This window comes from Lepidochelys kempii, chromosome 8 (genome assembly GCF_965140285.1).
Source record: "Lepidochelys kempii isolate rLepKem1 chromosome 8, rLepKem1.hap1, whole genome shotgun sequence".
In the NCBI taxonomy this organism is placed as follows: domain Eukaryota; kingdom Metazoa; phylum Chordata; order Testudines; family Cheloniidae; genus Lepidochelys; species Lepidochelys kempii.
Window position 1 is genome coordinate 49,001,401 of NC_136387.1, and position 15,345 is coordinate 49,016,745.

Sequence of the window (15,345 nt, forward strand, 5' to 3'; positions counted from 1 at the left end):
GAAAAAAAAAGGGACAGCGGTATTTAAAAAGACACATTGTATAAAACAGTCGCTACACTCTTTCAGGGTAAACCTTGCTGTTAACATTACATACATAGCACATGTGCTTTCGTTACAAGGTCGCATTTTGCCTCCTCCCACCGCGTGACTACCCCCTCAACCTTCCCCCCTCCCTGTGGCTAACAGCGGGGAACATTTCTGTTTAGCCACAGGCAAACAGCCCAGTAGGAATGGGCTATACTGAGTGTCCCTGAAGAAAAGCACCCTATTTCAACCAGGTGACCATGAATTATATCTCACTCTCCTGAGGATAACACAGAGAGAGAAAGAACGGATTTTGGTTGAATGCCAGCAAACATACACTGCAATGCTTTGTTCTACAGTGATTCCCGAGTATGTGTTACTGGCCTGGAGTGATAAAGTGTCCTACCATGAAGGACGAAATAAGGCTGCCCTCCCCAGAAACCTTTTGCAAAGGCTTTAGGACTACATCTAGGAGAACCGCAAATGCCAGGGCAAAGTAATCCTTTCACATGCTTGCTTTTAAACCATGTATAGCATTTTAAAAGGTACACTCACCAGAGGTCCCTTCTCCGCCTGCTGGGTCCAGGAGGCAGCCTTGGGTGGGTTCGGGGGGTACTGGCTCCAGGTCTAGGGTGAGAAACAGTTCCTGGCTGTCGGGAAAACCGGTTTCTCCGCTTGCTTGCTGTGAGCTATCTACAACCTCCTCCTCCTCATCATCTTCTTCGTCCCCAAAACCTGCTTCCGTATTGCCTCCATCTCCATTGAAGGAGTCAAACAACACGGCTGGGGTAGTGGTGGCTGAACCCCCTAAAATGGCATGCAGCTCATCATAGAAGCGGCATGTTTGGGGCTCTGACCCAGAGCGGCTGTTCGCCTCTCTGGTTTTCTGGTAGGCTTGCCTCAGCTCCTTCAGTTTCACGCGGCACTGCTTCGGGTCCCTGTTATGGCCTCTGTCCTTCATGCCCTGGGAGATTTTCACAAAGGTTTTGGCATTTCGAAAACTGGAACGGAGTTCTGATAGCACGGATTCCTCTCCCCAAACAGCGATCAGATCCCGTACCTCCCGTTCGGTCCATGCTGGAGCTCTTTTGCGATTCTGGGACTCCATCATGGTCACCTGTGCTGATGAGCTCTGCATGGTCACCTGCAGCTTGCCACGCTGGCCGAACAGGAAATGAGATTCAAAAGTTCGCGGTTCTTTTCCTGTCTACCTGGCCAGTGCATCTGAGTTGAGAGTGCTGTCCAGAGCGGTCACAATGGAGCACTCTGGGATAGCTCCCGGAGGCCAATACCATCGAATTGTGTCCACAGTACCCCAAATTCGAGCTGGGAACGTCGATTTAAGCGCTAATCCACTTGTCAGGGGTGGAGTAAGGAAATCGATTTTAAGAGCCCTTTAAGTCGAAATAAAGGGCTTCACTGTGTGGACGGGTGCAGGTTTAAATCGATTTAACGTTGCTAAATTCGACCTAAAGTCCTAGTGTAGACCAGGGCTCAGTGTTGCTACATTGATGTAATGAACCATTTCAAGGACAAGCACTGTAAACAACAACTTGATACAGTCATTGTTCTCCTTGCGTAAGCCTGCCTGAAGTGCAGTACTGGACTTACATTTTTTTAGACGAAGAACGGGTCGCAGGGTGAATGCTACCCTCTTCTATTGCTATCCTTCCTGGTATGTGGTTCTCTCTTCTTCTTCCACTGAAACTCTCATTACACTCCCTATTCCATCATCTTCCTATTACACACAATTGCATTGTCACCATGTTCAGACAGAATTTGGCCACTGATAAGCACACGAAACAAGGGCAGCCATTCTGTTCTCACATACACTCCAGTTCTGCCGAAAGGCTTATGTACATGGAAAAGTTATAACAGGGTTTGTGAATAATGAAGGGGAAGGGGAGCTCCCTTTTTTATGGATACCCAGCCAACCAGTAGCTATAAAATCCCTCTTAGTAGCTGTTCTCTAATTGCTCTACCTGAAAAGGGTTAAAAAGTCTCTCTGCTGTGCACAGGTAAAAGGAAGTGAGTGGGCCCCTGGCCAAAAAAACCAATGGGAAGGCTAGAACTTTTTCAATTTGAAAAACGACTCCCGTTTTGTCTGTCTGTGGTTGTTTTCCTGGAGAGAGGGGACAGGACAGAGCTATGCTGTAAGAAGTTTGGGCCAGGTATGAAAAATCATCAGTATCATACCTAAAAACTACTCATTTCAAACCCCAGATATGTAAGTAGATCAGGAAATGTCTAGGAAGACGTGATTAGGTTTATTTCTTTTATTTCTTTAAGGCTTGTGAATTCCTCTGTGCTAAACCCAGGTGCTTTTGTTTTGCTTGTAACCTTTAAGCTGGACCTCAGAAAAGCTATTCTTGGTGCTTAATCCTTGTAGTTGTTTTTTTTTAAACCTAGCAATAGCCTGAGTTCCCAGATGTATTTTCTTTCTTTTTTTTATTAATAAAATTTACCTTTTTTAAGAACAGAATTCAATTTTTGTGTCCTAAGAGGTTTGTGCACATGTTTAATTAGCTGGTGGCAACAGCTAATTTCCTTTGTTTTCTTTCGCGGTTCTTCCCCAGAGGGGTGTGTGTGAAAAGGTTTAAGGGTACCCCACAGGAAGGAATTCCCAAGTGCGCCTTCCTCGGCTCTCAAAGGGGTTCTGCACTTGGGTGGTGGCAGCATCTACCAATCCAAGGTCAGAGAAAAACTATAATCTTGGGAGTTTAATACAAGCCTGGAGTGGCCAGTATTAATTTTTAAAATCCTTGTGGGCCCCCACCTTCTGTACTTGAAGTGCCAGAATGGGGAATTAGCCTTGACAGGGTTATATCAGTTTAAATCCACACCTTAGATTACACCAAAAAAGCCTTCCTGCATATACAAGTCCTTAGTATCTCTAGATTATTTGGCCCCAATGGTTTTGTTATTCCAATGACTTGCAGGTAGCATGTGTCAGCGTATCTATCAGAGGCAAGAAATCAGGAGCTGGATACATGATTTACCCGTTCCTCACTAGTCTCTCAATCGGTCTTCCAGCTCATTAACAAGACAGCATCAATTTTAGAAGTAGAATTTTAAAATGTCACATCTGTAAGCTATTTATACGGTTGCTTATCACTGCTTCTCCAAGACAGCTGTTCCTCTTGTCAGTGTTTTCATTGCTGCGCACAGCTTCTGCAAAAGACAACAAACAAGGAATGGTTTAATTCCCACACGTCAAAGGCCTCTTCCCCAATTCTCCTTTTGTATTAAGTGCTTAAACAAAATGGAATGTTTATTTTAAGTACACACAAATCAAAACAAAAGCCACCAAGAAACTAAACAAACCAAATGTATCGACTTTACAAAACATTAAAAGAGATGCTTCAAATGTATTCATTCACTAATTTTTCAGAGTTACAACCATAGTATTTAAATGCAAAAATGCAGAGATTAAGATATATTAATCTTAGATCCTGCATTTCTTGTGCTCCCAAAACTCACCAGGGTGACTAGGCTCAATTAGAGTTCTGTGAATGCAAAGACTGCACTATCAGAGCCTAAAAATCTACCCCAATGGTAACATAATCACTGTCACCACTGTTGGAAGCTAGATGTTACACAACAAGACCAAGCAAAAACAGAAGATACATGCCAAATTAAGCAAATGCTAATTCAAGTTCTGAGCTGCAGTGTCATCAGTGCACAGAAGACACAGCTCCAGATCTTACTCTCATCAGACCTGAATGGTAGTACAGTGTCTGTGCTCCCCAAGTGGCTTGCCAAGATGGGAATCTGAAGAGCAAGCTGTCTGAAGCTCCCTCTAGACAAGACAGTTGCAGTACTTGGGTGCTGAATAAAGACCTTAAAACTGTAAGTTTTCCTTTCTTTCTTTGTAATGCAAAAAGCAGCCTCAACATTTTTGTTTACCCCTACCTTCCTATTTCCTTATAAATATCAGGAATGGCAAGTCTCACCTTCTCTTTTTGAGCTGAAGACTTCCTGAATGACTCAGAAGTGTGTATGGGATTAGCTTTCTTCCATCTTTATTGAATGGATGGAGAAATTGAAGGGCATTTTTCACTCAGCTACTTTAGTTAAATAGGGAATAATCAAATAAAGTTTAAAACAGTCTGAATTAAAAAAGTCACTTTTCCTTAGCCAATCAGGCCTCACTTCCTTGGCCCTTGTGATGTCCTACTTCTGTTAATTCTCCAACCAGCCACACAATCTATCCAAGTAGACAAGAATTGAATTTGTAATGTTTGTTTAAAAAAAAAAGACATAAAATGAACAGAATTAAAATAACAGATTCTTTAAGCATCAAGAAGACTAAATAGGACACAAGACCATTTTTTTCCTTTGCACATTTAAGGAAACTACCATACTCTTCCACTTAAGACTGAGACAACATAGGCTATATCAAATGATACTTTCAACTGTTTCACCTTAGTGAAACCAGCAACAGAAGAACTAGGTAAACTAGGGTGCCCAGATAGCAAGTATGAAAAATCGGGACAGAGTGTGGGGGATAATAGGCACCTATATAAGAAAAAGCCCTGAATATTGGGATTGTCCGTATAAAATCGGGACATCTGGTCACCCTAAGGTAAACACCACAAAATGAAAATTGTGCAATTACTAACTATAACACATCAAAGATGCCCAAGGCACCCAAACTTTGTTTGTGGGCCATAGTAGCAAATAAATAGGGAGACAATAATGTGGGGGAATGGACATGGCCTCTTAAGAAACTTGACCAAACCCTTATTAAAAATACCACAGAATCTTCAATGTTTACCCAGAACCTCAGTTTCTGAGGTTTCAGCCAAACACCCTTGTCTCAGTACTCAACATGAAATTTTTATCTGTTTCAAGAACTGAGTTGACTTTGCTGGGGTTCAAACCCCTAGTTATAGAAACTGGAAGTCTAGGACCTGCAAGCATCTCAGTCCACACTACATCAGCACTGAGTTATGATCTATACTAAAGGTCAATCATGCACCAGTGAATTAGAAATTTTATTAAAGGGAACGGTCCTGCACCAGCCCTTATGGCTGGGCCAGATGACCGAACAGGACTCTCTTTTTCTATTATCTATTTCAGAACATTGTCTCTCCAGCCTTTTTGCAAGTCATCTATTGCAAGAATCTGCTGCTCTGTTAGACTGGATCTGCTGTGTTGTTCTTCCTTTTTCAAGTCTCAGACGCTGGCAAAAGGTTTCCTTTTCAAGTCACATGACAGTCTGCCTTTCAGCATCCTTCGCCCCTCATGAATAGCAGCACCAACGTTGCTGCCCAGTCTTCTGAGTCTGTGCTGAGGAACAGGGTTCTCTCAGAAGCTCACTCTGAGGGCTACTTTCTTCAGAATTGTTTGCCACTTTTCCCCTCTTGCTTGCTGTCTGTTTTGTAGGGGAAATGGTACTTTGAAGTTCAGCGGCTCATTAGCCTTGAAGCAGATACTCAGCTGATCCAGCTGTTGAGTAGGGCCCAAATGGCTATAACACCGAGGGCTCTCTTTCCTGTGTTGAGCTTCATGTAATGGCAACTTACCTCTGTGCCTTTGTAGAGAGGCTCCCCATGAAGCCTGCCAACTGCTGCTTGACCGGGAAGGAACAAAGATACCCAAGTAAGTCAGTGATATATTTAGGACTAGAAACATGATATTTTAGGTAATTTTGGAGGTGTTTTATATATAAAGGTTTTTATTTCTCCCAAGCCCTACATATTTGAACTTGCGGAAATGAACACCCCTGGATTTACAGACCCAAAAATATAAGAAATAGTCCTAATAGAAAGTTTTAGAACTCGGAAACATTCCTAAAGTAGTTCTGTAATATACATAGCATATACAGACGACATGATGGTGTGGTATTAAAGTCTACTGACTCACGTTGGGATTATCTGTATAACTAACATTTACCTTGTGAAGAAAGCAACCATTCAAAAGTCACGCTGATAACATCTTTATAACATATACGTGATGAGATAATTTTCTATTATCTACACATAGATAGTGGTATATAATGAAGGGCAATATAATCAACTACAGTCAAAGTGTTGGCAGAGGGGTATCATGAACTGGTGCTTTAATTCAGATTTCATTTTGTGATGAGAGGCTTAAAAATAGAAGGGAATTCTTCTCAGATAAAGAAACTAAAGGCTAAGAGAAGTGCCCTATTCGACCAAAGAGGAAGACCAGAGTAGAGCCCTGTGTGGGATTATTTTTTAAATCCTGCTCCTGTCCAGTCCTGCAATACCCACTCTCACTCACTCCCACACTGTTTCTTGTATTTTTATCCCACTCCCGCCTGCAAAAAAATTAGATCCCACAAGAGAGACATATTTTCCCATGCTCCCCAAAAAAACAACCCCAAAACAACAACAACAACAAAAAGTTGGTTTATAACAGAATTCAGACACAATTTTTACCATGAAAAAAATAAAACAAATCTTACTTAAATCATGTAAAATATACTTTAACTCCTGTTACAATAGACATCAAATCTCTTTCTATCCCTCACTTGAATTTAAGCAGGGTGGATAAAAATCAATGATTTTTTTTAAAAAATAAAAAAAATTGAACTTTTTAAATTTAAATCGGATTTTTTTGATAAAATGCTTTTTGAGGAAAAAACTCATCTAAAGATAGTTTTAATTAAGATACATTATAGCTCAAAGGTATCCCATCATGGAACAGGGATTATAAATTCTAATTCTATAATATGAGACAATATATTAATGTAATGTTTAAGAAAAGTTTTGTAAATGAGTTCCAATAGTTCATGAATTAGGGACCCAATCTCATGGGATTCCAGGGGCTTCTGTATAGATTATTTAGGTTAATCTTTCTATCTACCCAATGGGACTCAGTGCTCAGTCTAGAAGATACCATCAGAGATGCTTAGTTTTGCAGTTCTGAAACTGTGGATTTGTGTCTCCGGAGATAAAATGCTTGTTAACAGCAAAAAATTTTTAAATAAATAAATAATATATAGAGGTGAGAAATAACAGACCTAAACCCTATTGTCCTTCTGCAAATTTGTGTACACAGAGTCAATCCCTTACCTCTCTCTAAAAGTGCAAAGTGTTTGGCGCGGAATAGATCTGGACAAGGAGAAGTCTGGAGATAAATGTGAGAAGGTAGGGACAGGCAGTAGAAACAAAAGTGAAACTGTTTGAGCAGCATATTCCAGAAGTCTTGAGGTCTTTCTGAGGGTAGCCTTCATTGATTTGAGATCAACTATACCATTCTCTCACTAGAGGCAGCAGGCCATAAAAGAGACCCAGTTTGGGAATATTTTAATGAAGATCCTCTACCTGTGGGTGAGACAGGCATGCATGCAAAATGCAAACAGTGCAACAAAGAAATGCATGGCCTGGTTTCCCGAATGAAACAATATCATGAGAACTGTTACTTCTCAGGAGGAAGCTGCGTTGAAGATAATGAAAGGAACATGTCTGAATACGCAGAATCTTCAGGTTGGTAAACTTTTTTATTTCATACTTCTTTCTCAAGGACTCCCTGTCTTCCTTCTGGACTATTCTTGAATTCTCATGTTTGAGCAAAAAATATAGTAGTTACTCTATGGTACTATCATTTTAGATACAGTTGTGATCAAAAATAAATAGCTGAAATAGGCAGATCTTCCTTTTACAATTTCATCTTTAAAGTGGTACTAAGTGTCAGTCAATGCAATGAGTAATACTAAATGAGCAGTATGGTGGTAATAATGAAATAACTGCATTGACTTATTTTGTTTAGGAGAATCCATCCTCAACATACAGGATTCTGAAGACTATCCACCTTCAAGATCACCATCATTTTTTATAGTTCCAGAGTTATCTGCCAATGATAGTGTTTCAGTCACATCATGTATGTCACATAGCCACAGTATATCACCTCTGGTAAAAAGAAAAAAAACTCCATCATCCAGAAACAACCATAGATAAGTATGTGATAAGAACCAGTAGATTACAAAAAGAGATGATTGATGGGAAAACTGCCTAGTTTGTTTATGCAACAAACTCAGCTTTCTGTATGATTGAGAACCCACACTTCATTAACAATGTTCAGTCATTCGGACCAGGATACAGTCCACCCAACAGAGCAGATGTCGCAGGCAAATTGCTGGATAAAGTGTATGAAACAGAAATTGAGCAGTGTGCAAAAGGTTTAGAGGGTAAAATTGTTAACCTGAGTCTTGATGGATGGAGCAATGTCCATGATGATCCTGTGGTACGTGCTTGTGTGACAACAGAAGAAACAATTGATACATCAGGAAATGCACACGCAGCAGAATACTAACAAGAAGTAGCAATAAAAGCTATAACAAACTGTGGGAAAAAATTCAAATGTCTAGTATGCAGTTTGGTCACAGACAATTCTGCAAATGTATCCAAGATTAGAAGAAATTATTTAGAAGAGAGTCCCAAGCTAATAACATACGGTTGCAGTGCTCATTTGATGCACCTCCTAGCCAAAGACTTCAGTGCTCCAGAAATAAAGGCTAATGTTGTTGAAATTGCAAAATACTTTCGTAACAACCACTTCGCAGCAGCTGCTCTGAAAAAAGTGGGAGGAACCAAGCTAACTCTCCCACAAGACATGCAATGGAACTTGGTAGTGGACTGTTTTGAGCACTATATCAAGAACTGGCCTAATCTGATGACAGTGTATGAACAAAATTGTGAACAAATAGATGGCACTGTCACAGCCAAAGTTCTCATCATTGGGTTTAAGACAAACGTTGAACACATGCCGAGTACCCTGAAACCTATTTCTGTAGCCTTGAACAAAATGCTGGGAAATAGCTGTTTTATTGCTGACGCTGTTGAAATTTGGAAGGAACCGAGTGAGATCTTAAAAAGAGAAATATGCAATGACAGAGTTAAATTACAAGCATTAAAAAACGAACGGGACAAGCACTATCTCCAGCTCATTTTCTTGCAAATATTGTCAGTACTCGGTACCAGGGTCAAACCTTAACTGCTGAAGAAGAGGAATTGGCTATGACATGGACATCCAGCAATCATCCCTCTATAATGCCAACTATAATAAACTTCAGAGCTAAGGGTGAACCATTCAAGGAATATATGTTTGCTGATGGTGTTTTAAAGAAAGTCACACCAGTGAACTGGTGGAAGTCACTTAAGCTCTTGGATTCAGAGATTGTTGAAGTGATAATCTCACTTTTAACAGCAGTAGCTTCTTCTGCCAGTGTAGAAAGAATATTTTCTTCCTTTGGACTAATTCATTCCAAACTGAGAAATCGTTTGGGACCTGAAAAAGCAGGAAAGCTTGTTTTTCTTTTCCAGATTATGAACAAACAGGAAAATGAAGGTGAGGATGAATGAGTTAGCTGCAGAAGCCAGTATTTTAAGTTTCTCATGTTGACCTGGCTGACATAGTTGATTTAATTTTTTTTAAAAAATATTTCATTTCACTATTTTAGTTAAAAACAATTTTAACAAAAACAAACCTGATTTTAAAGAACTTGAACGTTTAATTACATGCAAAAATTCATATGCTTGTTTTGTTAAGATGTTATATGTTTGCTGTTGAAGAAACAAATCCAGAATACATAACTTTGTTGTTTTAGTTCAATAAAACAATTTAAAAATCTGTCTGGTGATGTTCTCCTCCTAATACAGCATGGCAAGAAAATCCTCCAAATAGTAACGATTAACCTGTTGAATTGGAGATAGTTCACCTCCCAATGACTTCATAAATATCTGCTTCAATTACCTTTGGTAAATGAAATAACCAATCATTCCTTTTCTGATATAGCTGTAAAACTAATCTGAAAAGTTTTCAAAATAAATTACGTTAAAATGTATAGTGTGTAGCTTCTAAGAATGAAACCTACATCTATCTCTGAGTTGTGAAGAATATGTATTAAGGATACAACAACCAACAAGAATGCACTTTTATGTAGAAATCCATGATCAAACTGAGTCTTCCTGACTAGTGATTTAAATCAGTTTGATTTAAATCAAATCCACCATGAATTTAAGTATTAAAAGTTTTAAAGTATTTTCTTGCAAATTACCGCTGTGGCACTATGTTCCCATATTCTTCATAGAAATATTGTTATGATATGATTATGGCATAACTATGATGTATTTTATGCAAGATAGGGCACGTGAGATATCATTGGAAAGGTTATAATTTATTGAATATGGTTATCCTATTTATATGCAGGTATCATTTTTGTATCTGAAGTCAGGAATATTGTGTATGCATCTATTACAAATGTGTTTACACCTGAGGAATGCCCACTAGACAGAATGCAATCAGTCTAGATGGCCAGTTGGGAAGAGTCATTAGGGAGAACTATCGGTCTCTGAAATGCTAATCTCCCATCAGGATGCCTTACACTGCAAACAGTCTCTGAATTATGGCTGCAGGGACATTTGACCAAGTCACCTGGTACTGGACTTTATGATAATACTAGTTTTCTTCCACTGATGGGGGGTGAGGGTGGGAACCAAACTGGGAGACAAACGATTCCTGCCATATGCAAAGATATTTAAGGCAGGGGAGTGACATCTTCAGAGTTCATTCTTCATTGACTCCCTTCCCAAGAAAGAGGACTGCTGGAAACACGTGAGAACAAAAAGGATGGACTGAGGAGAAGGGCTGAGTCCAGGCCAGAGGGTTGTCTGGCCTGTGTAAGGAATATCTAGAGTTTTAATCTGCAAGCAAGCGCAGCTTGCCTTCAAGAATGTCTGAGATCTGCCCAAAACAACATTTAGGGTGAGAATTTTTTACTTATAACCAATTTCTTTATATTAATCTTAGATTGCATGTTTGTTTTATTTGCTAGGTAATCTGCTTCGATCTGTTTGCTATCCCTTACAATCACTTAAAAGTTAATAAACTTGCTTTTGTTTTGTTTAAAACCAGTGTGTGTGGAAATCATAACTTGGGGCAGAAAGCTGTGTATAGTCCTCTTCACGTTGGGGGAGGGGGTGAATTTCATGAGTTTACACTGTACAGTTCTCTGTGCAGCACAAGATGGTATAATTTTGGGTTTACACTTCAGAGGGAGGTGTGCATTTCAGTAACTGGACTGTTCCTTAGCTGATCTCAGCATCTGTGTGTGTAGCTTCAGCTGGGTGTGTCCCTACCTGTATGTGTGCTGGTAAAGTGCAGTCGGAAGCCTGGGGAAGGGCTTGACAGACTGCATAACAGTACAGTGTAAAGGGAACCCTGCCTGGTGGGTCAGGCGAGCTCAGTAGTACGCCAGTTCCAAGTGGCACCCTGGGGAGGGGAGGAACCCGTCACAACTGCAATCTGGGGTTTTTTGCACACCCAATCCCACCCGCAACAAAGTACATTTTATCCGCTCCCGCTATTAGGGCAGCAGGGGGATCCCAGTCCTGCTGCAAGGCTCTGGACCAGAGTTTTTCTTTCCCACTGGACAGTCACAAATCATGTTGGCTAGCACAAGTATACATAAGAACATAAGAATGGCCCTACTGGGTCAGACCAAAGGTCCATCTAGCCGAGTATCCTGTCTTCTGACAGTGGCCAGTGCCAGATGCCCCAGAGGGAATGAACAGAACAGGTAATCATCAAGTGATCCATCCCCTGTCGCACATTTCCAGCTTCTGGCAAACAGAGGCTAGGGACACCATCCTTGCCCATCCTGGCTAATAGCCATTGATGGACCTATCCTCCATGAGTATATCTAGCTCTTTTTTGAACCTTGTTATGGCGTTACCAGATGTGCCCATTACTTTGGGATATGCTAATTTATTAGGGTTACTCTTCTGGGGACTTGGGACGGGGGCGTGTTCTGTAATTCTATTAATGTACTGCTTGTGTCACTTGTGTGTTCATATGGAGCTCTACTTCTCCCTTCTGCAAGTCCCCTCCCAATGGAGCTATCCTGCAGGACCTAGGTTCCCCAGGACTGGGTTCCTCCAGCCCCAGAATCAGATGAACATACACACGCATGGACACTAACAGAGGAAGTCTGAATGGACTGGGTAAATCAGCACTCTCAAGCTGACCCCCTTGTATGTCCCTGTGCTCAATGGGTTGGATCAATCAGCACTTTCAAACTGACCCCCTTACATGCCCCTGGTCTCAGTAGGCTGGGCCAAGCAGCACTTTCAGCTATCACCCTTATACGCCACAGGTTCAGCACGTCCCTATCCCCACTTTCATGTGACAGTTATACTGGTAGTAACCCACTTGATGAACAAACCCCATAGTATTTTTGGGTGCTACAGGGATCTTTAGCTTAGGTAAAAGAAGCGTTGCTGCAGAGTAAATTACATAAAACACAAAAGAGTAAAGTTCAGAGAGAGATAGAGACACAAGCAGCTTAACCATAAAAGTTATTTATTGAATAATAGTGATAACTACACAAGGAGGGCTAAACAAACATAACAGTTACATTATTAAAGGTTAATACCTGAGGTAGAAAAGAAAACAGAGTGGCGGGGGATCTCACCCACTCCACGAGGCTTGAACTGGTCAGGGTTCCCAGGTGATGTTGGTAGCTCAGCGTCCTGAGTGCTGAAGACAGGCAGAGATGATCAGTCAGGAGATGGAGTCCCAGTGGAACTGATGCAGAGTTTGGGTCCATGCATCAGAACACTTACTTGGGTATAGGTAGGGGGTTCTTGTAGAGAAAATACAATGGTTCAAGGGAGAACACTAGATTTGTTTATGGGTAAACTGATGACTCAAGGGTTTTCTTTAGGCTAGACAATAGGAGCTGATCACTCTTGGCTGTGGGTGGTGTTTTCTTCCAGGGAGCTCACAATGCAACTAGGCTGCTTCAGTCTTTTGGATATCAATCAAGGATTCATTACTAGAATTGGTCTGATATCTGATGAGTTGGGTGTGTGCAGGTGTAGGTTCATTAACATCTGGAGCAGAGATCCCCCATGATGCAGTGCTTCCCTGCTTTTCTTGTCCCAGAGTTCAGCGTGGTTCTCTGTTCTCCATTCTGTATGCAAATAGTGATGTCTCCCTGTCCCATCTTTCATGCAGATGAGGCTAGGGGAGTTCTTCATTCTGCATGCAAAATGGAGATGTCTTAATCTTGTCACCCTTGTCAGGAGGGGTCTAGATGTGTCTCCCAACACTCTTCACTGCTCCCTGCAAGCCTTTTCTCTGATCAGTTTTGGTTCAAGCAGAGACCAGGGGAGGGGGAGTGTCTTTCATGAGTCAGACAGGCTAGATACTGCGCCCTGGTTCCGCAAAAACACAGAGCTGACTGGTATCAATGGTCTTGGCCTTCACAACATCCTCTGGAAAGGAGTTCCACAGGTTGACTGTGCGTTGTGTGAAGAAATACTTCCTTTTATTTGTTTTAAACCTGCTGCCTATTAATTTCATTTGGTGACCCCTAGTTCTTGTGTTATGAGAAGTAGTAAACAACACTTCCTTATCTACTTTCCCTACACCAGTCATTATTTTACAGACCTCAATCATATCTCCCTTAGTTGTCTCTTTTCCAAGCCGAAAAGTCCCAGTCTTATTAATCTCTCCTCATACAGAAGCCATTCCAGACTCCTAATAATTTTTGTTGCCCTTTTTTGAACCTTTTCCAATTCCAATATATCTTTTTTGAGATGGGGCAACCACATCTGCATACAGTATTTAAGTTGTGGGCATACCATAGATTTATATAGAAGCAACATGATATTTTCTGTCCTATTATCTATCCCTTTCTTAATTATTCCCAGCATTCTGTTAGCTTTTTTTGAGTGCCGCTGCACATTGAGTGGATGTTTTCAGAGAACTATCCACAATGACATCAGGATAGCTTTCTTGAGTGGTAACAGCTAATTTAGACCCCATCATTTTATATGTATAGTTGGGATTATGCTTTCCAAAGTGCATTGCTTTGCATTTATCAACATTAAATTTCATCTGCCATTTTATTGCCCAGTCACCCAGTTTTGAGAGATCCCTTTTGTAGCTCTTTGCAGTCTGCCTGGGTCTTAACTATCTTTAGTAATTTTGTATCATCTCCAAATTTTACCACCTCACTGTTTACCGATCATTTATGAATATGTTGAATAGGACTGGTCCCAGAACAGATCCCTGGGGGACACCACTATTTACCTCTCTCCATTCTGAAAACTGACCATTTATACCTACCCTTTGTTTCCTATCTTTTAGCCAGTTACCAGTCCATGAGAGAACCTTCCCTCTTATCCTGTTGCAACTTGGTATGTTCATGGTATCACATGGCTGTCTTCAACTACCACTTGCAACCTGCAAATCACATCTCAGGAAAGTTTGTACCTGACTAGGCAAATGCTGTTGAAAGAGCTAGACCCACAACCACAAGAATTCTTTGGAACTGAGTTTTCAAACAGTGAGTTGTGTGTAATTCACAAAGTTGGAACACCACACTTAACAATCAAACTACTTTTCATCGTGGTCTCCTTCCCTCCCATTCCCTCTCATTATGACTAGAGAAGCAGACTGGTGACAATTTTGATATATAGTCCAATTCAAGAAGCCTTTATTCATCATATTTATCTTTAATTTCAAAACTAATATGAGAGCTGAACTTCAAAGCTCTAACTAAAAATCAAAAAAGTAATCAAATTCCAAAAGGAATTACACACAAGTAATACTCCAAGTTAAAGAGAAAGGAATGAAGCCCTGAAATGGATAAAGCTGCAATATGAAACAACCCCCAAAATCCCATAAAAATTTAGCATTAATACATTACAATGGCAAATAATTATTTGATCTACAGAGAAGGAAATTTCTGTCCTTTGCTACACTTTTAGAATCTCAACAGAGAGTGAAGTCTTGCATTTCAAAATTAAAATTAAATTATATTATGTTGCTTTGTACTTTTTTAACACCTCCAACCCAACATCTCAAAGTATTTCACAGCAGTTAATTAGACTTCAGAGTATTAGCCTCATTTTACAGACTGCTAAAATTGAGGCACAGAAATATTTATTTGCCCAAACTCACCCACTGAATCACTAACAGAGCTGGGTTTTGTTCTCATGAGTCCTGATCCGCAATCTGCTGCTATAACCAATAGACAATGCATACACTAGGTCCATAATGTAGATTAAATTATGCTAGCAACAACAATAGTCAATGCATGTTTTCCGTCTAATTTTAATTACCAATTAAAGCAAGCTACTGATTCAGTTTTGCATAACACTGACATGGTGAAAATGGATCAGTATGGATTTTTTTCTTTTAGAACTAACTTCTATGGTCCTGTTGTGCTACAGAATTACCAATTTGGGTACCCAGTTACAACATTTAAAAATGGATAAAATATAGTTTGTTCTTGACCATGTACACAGAATTACATGGTGTTTTAACTGCTACAGCCTTGTA

The 15,345-nt window shown here is 40.4% G+C and overlaps 1 long non-coding RNA gene across 3 annotated transcripts in view; it reads left to right on the top strand.

Moving 5' to 3' along the window:
• Window positions 1-14,306, top strand: part of LOC140915881 (uncharacterized) — a 44,360-nt gene extending 30,054 nt beyond the window's left edge. Inside the window, exons 4-5 of one of the 3 annotated variants that reach the window (XR_012160299.2) lie at window positions 7,263-7,481; window positions 7,765-10,849. This is a non-coding gene — a long non-coding RNA (uncharacterized LOC140915881). Of the gene's footprint in view, window positions 1-7,262; window positions 7,482-7,764; window positions 10,850-14,148 lie in introns of those variants that run through there. The other 2 variants (XR_012160300.2, XR_012160302.2) reach the window with 2 other exon arrangements.
• Window positions 14,307-15,345: the final 1,039 nt, after the last annotated feature.